The sequence below is a fragment of the Pinus tabuliformis genome, chromosome 9 (assembly GCF_031772625.1).
Source record: "Pinus tabuliformis cultivar Carrire ecotype Pingquan chromosome 9, CPIR1, whole genome shotgun sequence".
NCBI classification, from domain to species: Eukaryota; Viridiplantae; Streptophyta; class Pinopsida; order Pinales; family Pinaceae; genus Pinus; species Pinus tabuliformis.
In genome coordinates, this window is record NC_142307.1 from 50,004,105 (window position 1) to 50,012,244 (window position 8,140).

The window sequence follows — 8,140 nt, forward strand, 5'->3', positions numbered from 1 at the left end:
TTTCCACCCAGGTCGAAGCTTTAGAAATGGCGATGAGATTTCATGATACCCCTATACAAGACCCTAGTCTAGTAGTCCAACAAATCCACACACAACTGAACTGCAAAATCTGTGTCTAAAAATGCAAAGTTTTAAACAGGACAGGACACCTCGACCGAAGGCGCATGAGGAGGTATGGTGCATAAAATGTGAAGGCTAGGGGCATGACAAGGACCACTGTCCAGTGTTCATGAGCTACTTGGCAGGAGGAGGGCTGATGTCATTAAGACTTGAGGCACAGGTAGGGCCGAGCATAGTGCCTACATTATGGTGCACAATTTGTCAGATAGGAGGGAAACACACTACAGATAATTATTATCTATTGCTGAAGTACATGCAGACATCCCATCTATTGTTTTGTAACTTCTACAGGTTGGTAGGCCATGATGAGCATACCTGCAGAAGCTATGAACTAATGATGGATTAGACTCCTGCCTACAGGGTGCAGACTGAAACACGAGCCCTTGACCCGAATGCAGGAATGACGTACACTGGATTTCAGGGGCACAGTCGAGGTCGAGGTGGAATGGGACCAGGAAGGGGTTGTGGATAATTAATTTGTTATAATTGCGGAGGGCCAAGGCACTATGCCTGCAATTGTACAATCCCGACAAGGAAATCATGTTTTTACTGTACTCAGTTTAATCATGAGGCAAAATAATACCCTACATTGATAGCAAGACTACACGAAAAAGGGGTACTTCAGCCCCCTCTGGCTCAGAATTTACAGATGATGAGGTCTGAACCACGTGACGAAGACCCGAATGTAAACATGATGCTCAGGAGCAGTATGACCATTGGTGATGATAAAGGTAACCAGTGAGAAGAAAGTGCGTGGGTTCGCAAGGCTCCTACTAAGGAACCTGAATTTGATTTAGACCGCGTGAAGGAGACATTCATGGAAGCTAAGAAGATCTTCACGGAGGCCTCCACTTCAGGTGATAAGGATCAATTAGAACCAGCAATGGATCCTTCAATGCTCACTACCTTTCTGGAGACATGAATGAAACTGCTACATGACAACAAGGCAGTAAAAGGACTATAGGAACTTATCACTATGTGCGTGGGGTCAGGAGAACCACGCATGGTCTAGAAACTTGGAAAGCATGCATTGCACATAGGAAGGGAAATGAGGTTGACTGCGCAAATCGGCGAATATGAAATGGATCAGGTAATCCTGGATCTCAGATTAGACATGAATGTACTACCAAAAAAAACATGGGAATTCATGGGCAGACCTGCACTACAGTGGTCTCCTATTCAGTTATGAATGTCAAACCAATAGAAGATCTTACCCATGGGAAGACTACAAGGGGTAAGAGTAGATATTGAAGGTGCAAGTGCGCAGGCGGATTTTGAAGTGATAGAGACTTTCAATGATAGTAATCCCTATCCCACACTACTAGGAATAGACTAGGCCACCAATATGAACGGAGTCATAAATCTTAAGAATCGCAAAATGATCTTTGAGAAAAAATCACTATGCGTAGTAGTACCACTAGATCTAGACGAAGGAGCATGATACACTGAACCGGTGTGTGATGATGATAGTGATGACAATCTCAATTGTATTTACAAGATAACTATGTGAGAAGAGGATTGGGTGAATCTGACTGCAAATGGAAGGATTTCGCGGGAGCACAAAATCTCCTGCACTTTGGATTCAGACGAAGAGATAGAGCGATGGCAGAATCAACTGCACAAAGTAACAATGCTTAATTGCAACATGGTGGTTAGATCACTGCACTACATGACAATAGAGGCATGGGATTTGCTCACATATGATGGGTTGACCACAGTGGATGAATTCCTGAACAAATTTGAAAGCGTAGTACCAGAACAGCACCGATTTGATGCTCTAAAGTGGGAGTTGCACGCAACACCCGCATGATGGTGGGCTACGCATCAGGGAAGTTTTGTGAACTGGCGCGGATGTAGAAGAATGATGTGCCTACGATTTGGGAAACTGTAGATATGGCTAGTAGACAAATATGATGGATGAGATGATCCACACACACCTCATAAAATGGACCAATGTCTACATGGAAGAGCCACAGCTTGAATGGGTACATTTATTCTATCATACCCTGGATGTCATACCCATGAATTGGTATACTGAGATCAAGCTCCACCATGGAACAAGCGAATGGGATGTCGTGCACGAGGGATTTTTTTTAACCTTCACGTTTGAAGATCGTTGGTTAGATACTATTGATGATGCACTACAGGTAGTAAAAGCAGCTATCTTCAAAATACCCCAGGAGCCAATGGAAGTACTTCAGCCAGAATGGGTGACACAGTTGAGTTGCACACTAGAGTGTTATAACGTAAATGTTGAGGAGGATGATGAGGACCCACAAAACATTAACATTTCAGAAACGGAAGGCTGCTGCGAGATTCACAGACCATCACTTGAAGACCCTGACATCACCGTGCCGCTAAAGACGAAGCAGGTCAACATTGGAACGGAGGCAGAGCTGAAGTACACAATGCTTGGGGACTATTGGGATGATGCCACAGTGGATAAGGTCGCTGAGTTACTCCACAAATACCAAGACTTGTTCCCGACCAAAATTACGGACTTAAAAGGGATCGTTGGCAACTTAGGGATGATGAAGATCACGTTGAAACCTGACACGAAGCCAGTTAAGTAGTGGTCGTACTGCTTGAATCTGAAGTATAAAGAAAATGTTAGTGATGAGTTAGATAAAATGCTCACAGCCGGAATTATTGAAAAAGTGGAAGAATTCGACTAGGTAAGTCCTATGGTAGTATAGGATAAAAAACAGAAGGGAAAAATAAGAATATGTGTGGACCTTAGGAAGCTAAACGACGCTTGTGTACACGATCCATTCTCGACACCATTCACAGATGAAGTACTAGAGAATGTTGGCAGTTAGGAAGCATACTCGTTCATTGATGGGTTCTCAAGGTACCATCAGATCAAGATCGCACCAAAAGATAGGAGAAAAACAACCTTCGCAATAGAATGGGGCTGATTTCAATACACCGTTATGCTGTTTGGACTGAAGAACGCGCCAGCTATATTTTCGCACATCGTGGTGGCCGCGTTCAAAGAATACATCCACAAGTTATTGGAGGTCTATCTGGATGATTGGACTGTCTTTGTATTAGTTAAGCACCATGTAGCGAGCTTACACTTGATGTTGGATACTTGCCATCGACACCAAATTGCATTGAACCTTAAGAAGTATACATTCCTTGTTCCCTTTGGAAACCTGTTGGGACATGTGGTCTGCAAACAAGGCCTGATGGTGGACCCTGCGAACATTGTCGTTATCCTAAATTTGGAAGCACCATGAAGTGTTAAACAACTGTGCACTACCTTGGGGCACATTGGATACTATAGGAAGTTCATCAAAAGTTATGCCCAAATAACCGCACCGATGGAAAAGCTATTGAAAAAAGATGTTACATATTGCTGGAATGATGATTGCATGAAGAGTTTGGATGTCCTGAAGGGGAAACTGGCCTCTGATCCAATCCTGGTCTTCCCAAAATGGGATATGGAATTTAATGTACATGTTGATGCGTCATGTATCGTGCTGGGAGTCGTACTCACACAAGAGGGTGTGGAGGGTGTGGATCACCCGATCGTGTTTATAAGTCGAAGATTGTCCAAAGCAGAAAAGAACTAGTCTACCACCGAGCGCGAGGGGTTGGCAATGGTGTACGTGCTCCAAAAATATCGACACTATTTACTCGGGGGACATTTCAAGATGTATACTGACCATTCCGAGTTGAAATACCTGGTGAATAAGCCTGTGTTGGGGGGTGCATATGCAGATGGCTCTTGATATTTCAAGAATATGATTTTGAGGTCATAGTCAAGCCGGGATGCCTAAATGCAGGACTGGATCACTTGTCATGAATTGAGATGGGCGAGGAACCCACGAATTTGGAGGAGGGACTACCTGATGCACAACTCTTTGCAGTCTGCATCGCAGATGGACACTTTAAAGATACAATCCATTTTCTAACAACAAGGACTATGCCAAAAGAATACTCAGTCCAACAGAAGAAGGAATTGGTGGTGCGCACGACAGACTTTTCTATCATCGCAGGGCACCTCTACAAAATGGGAAATGATGAGATATTGCAAAGATATGTACTTGAATTTGAATGAGGTCAAATCCTCGCAGAAGCACATGGGAGCGCTGCAAGAGGACACTATGCCGAACGCACAACCGCACAGAAGATTCTTTGCGTAGGGTTATGGTGGCCAACCCTAGACCAGGATTTGAAAGTGCACTGTAAGGTCTGTGATATATGTCAAAGGACTGGAAAACCATCACGAAGGGATGAGATGCCACTAAATCCACAAATGACACTACAACCGTTTGAAAAATTAGCAATCGACTTTGTGGGACCGATCAAACCTAAGGGAAAGATGGGTGTGCGTTACATCATCACCGCGACAGAGTACCTGACACGATGGGTGGAAGCACAGCCGATCAAGGACTGCACGGCCGCTACAGCTGTGAAGTTTTTGTTCAAAAACGTGTTGACACAATTTGGCTATTCGGAAATATTAATGAGCAATCACGGAACACATTTCCTGAATGAAACCATCAACGCACTCACAGAAGAGTTCTAGGTGTATCATCTGAAAAGTACACTGTACCACCCACAAGCCAATGGGACAGTAGAGGCATTCAACAAAATACTGGAGACTACGCTGACCAAAGTATGTAACGTGCAGCGAAATGACTAGAACCTGCACGTAGCTGCCGTATTATGGGTGTACAGGACAATGTGCAAGAAATTGACGGGACAAACACCTTTCCGGTTAGTCTATGGCATGGAAGCTGTCATGCCAATGGAATACATCGTACCTAGTCTGTGAATAGCAGTGCTAACAGGCATGACGGACCACGAATCTCTGGAAGAAAGGCTCGTGCAATTAGAAGAACTTGAGGAAGAATGGTTTTTAACTAGATTTCATCAGCAGGTACAAAAGCAGCGAGACAAGGCCTAGCACGACTGCCATATCAAGTTGTGCACCTTCAAAGTAAATGACTTAGTGCTGCTGTATGACAGCAAGTTTGAAAAATTTCCAGGAAAATTCAGAATGCACTAGCGAGGACCATATGTGGTTAAGGAGGTCACAGACGTAGGTGTGGTCCATCTAGTCAAACTAAATGGAGAACCCTTCCCAGGCAAAGTAAACAGCAATCGCTTGAAACCCTACATGGTGGATCGACTCTTTGACTAACTGGCTGAAGTACAGTCTTCGTGACCCACGGAGCTGGACAAAGGCGCGGGACTATAAACACATGCAATAGATGTCGGTACCAAGGTAAGGACACAATTCATACATGGATGATTCAGAAGCAAGAATGCAACAAGTACAGCAGGCAGCGGCTCAGTGTGCTGTCGACATTTAGGTCGTCAAGACCAGTTGGAGGGACTCCACACCAAGAGAGTGACTCAAGATGAGTCACGATGATTGTGTTGGGGGCCTGTTGGGTATGGAATCCCCCCACATCATGTTTTGGGGCTCAAAGCCCAAGTTTTGGTCAAATATATTATAAGACTCTATGAATTGCGAGCACGAAGCGCGAAGTATAGGATGAGTCATAGGGTTGTTCGCCCTAAGTATTGTAAAGTAATGTAATGTCATATCGGACTACCCATGGTCCACAGACCATGGGATTGTATAAATAGAGTGAGGCTCTAAGTTGTAAAGATAGAATATTGGAGAGATAGATGACTACGCATGGTTCGAGCATAGAGTAAGAGTCTAAGTGTATTGGGTCATAGTAGTAGGAAGAGGATCTGCAGCTCAGCATGCAGAGGCCTAGTAGAGTCCGCAGATGAGTGCGTGGACCCATGCAGCTGAGTGCGTAGGATAGTGTCGAGTCTATAATCTTGAAAGAATAATAATAAAGAGAAGTTAATTCCAATTTCTGTGCATCTGCTTGTGTATTGCCTTTTTTACATTTATACTATTTTGTTTATCACACGCACTTATATGATTGCTGGATATATTGTTAATTATCACTAGTCTTACACAAAAAAGTTAAGTAATCAGGTAATAATAGATTAAATAGCAAGGACCTCGAGTATAATATGGTTCGCGCCCCGAGTAGGGCTACGCGGAAGCAGCATCACAGGTTGCGAGGGACTAATAGGTGCGAGTAGCAACATGTGCAAGGTCAAACTGCGGACCACCAGAAGCTCATCAGACATCCCCAGGGTGTAGAAACCTAGTTCTAGCACCCTCCCATACTACTTCGGGTGAGACCTCAGTCCACACTCCGCAGACTATTGCCGAAAGGGCTAGTAGTACCGAGATTTGCTTGGCTAAATCACCTCTGAACCTGGGTCAGGCCCATACAAGCCAACAAGGAGTAATCATAGAGGCACATAAGTAGTTGATTCACCTATTCAGGGTTCACGGAAGAGAGTCGTAGACCTTCGCAAAGGTCTATAGGTTAATTAAAGGAAGTTATATCGATAAGCCCTAAAGGCTTATCGATCTGTGTAATGGTAAGTTTAGGGCATAAAACAACATTACATTAATTGTTGGGTGCAGAAACTTGGTTCTAGCATCCCCCCATACTGCTTCGAGTGAGACTTCAGTCCGCACTCTACGGATTGATGCCGAAAGGTCCAGTAGTGTAGGGATTTGTTTAGCAAAACTAACTCTAAACCTGGGTAAGGACCCACTAAGCCAACACAGATGAAATAAATTCACAACCTAAGTCTTCCAAAGGAAATATTAACTCAGATGGAGAAGAAAATTCAAACATGAGGCCCTTAGATAAAGAAGAAATAAATTCAGATAATGTAGGTGAGGAAACGAGCACAAATCCAAGGCCCAAAACAACTTCCAGGTATGTAAAAAGTGAACATCCTGAGATTTATATTCTTGGAGATTAAATACGTGGTGTTCAAACTAGGAGGAAACTTGTTGGTAGTTCAAGTTGTGCAAATCTTGCTCTGTTGTCTCATATTGAGCCTAAACAATCTCAGCTAGGCAAGTGAGGAAAAATTTTGGATGATAGCTATGAATGAAGTGTTGGCTTGTTGGGGCCTGACCTAGGTTCGAAGTTAATTAGCCAAAAAAATCCATGTACTACTGGCCCTTTCAGCAACAATCCGTGGAGCGTAGACTGAGGTCTCACCCGAAGTAGTATGGGGGGGTGCTGGAACCAGGTTTCTACACCCTTGAGATGTCTAAGAGTTTTGAGTGGGTCCAACCATTAATCCCTTCACGCAGGTTACTTCGTGCACTTCCCTGTCCCTTGCACCTTGATATACTTTCCTTTGCACAGCCTTAACTAGGGGTTGTGCTGCTGGAGCAGCACTCTGCACTATTTACTTGTCTTCCTACACCAGTTAGTTATATTCGCGTAATTGGATGCCTTATGGTATATTTATTTATACAACACATTCATATGAGTTTGCACAGAAAAATAAATAGTACACTTGCAATTCATGCCTAATAATACATAAAATAGGAAAAGATACACAGAAATATGGTAAAACTTCTCTTTATTGATGTTTCCAACAGTTACAAACTCAAACTGCCCTACGCACTCAGCTGCAGGGGTCTGCGCACTCAGTTGCGGACTACTATGCCTCTTTGCACTCAGATGTAGAGCCTTCTCCTACTCTATGACCCAAAGACACACTTTACACTTCGACTCAAGTTCTTAGACTCATCATGCTTCTATTCTATTCATTGATTCACTATCTTCTACACTTAGAGCCTTGCTCTATTTATACAATCCCATGGTCCGCGGACCATGGGTGGATCTTTCAAGCTGAAATTACATTACAAAACAAGGGCAGACAACCCTATGACTCTATTATGACTTCGCACTCTATGCTCACAAATTGTGGAGTCTTTACAATGGACTTGGTCAAAACTTGGGCTTTAAGCCATAAAACATGCCTTGGGGGGATTCCATGCCCAACAGGCCCCCAACACAAACATCGTGACTCACCCTCGAGTCACTCTATCGGTGCGGAGATCATCGTGTGGAGTCCCTCCAACTTTGTTCGAACCGCTGCAAGGTCGGCAACGCATTGAGTGGCTACCTGCTAGATTTCCTGTACGCGTTGTTCCAAG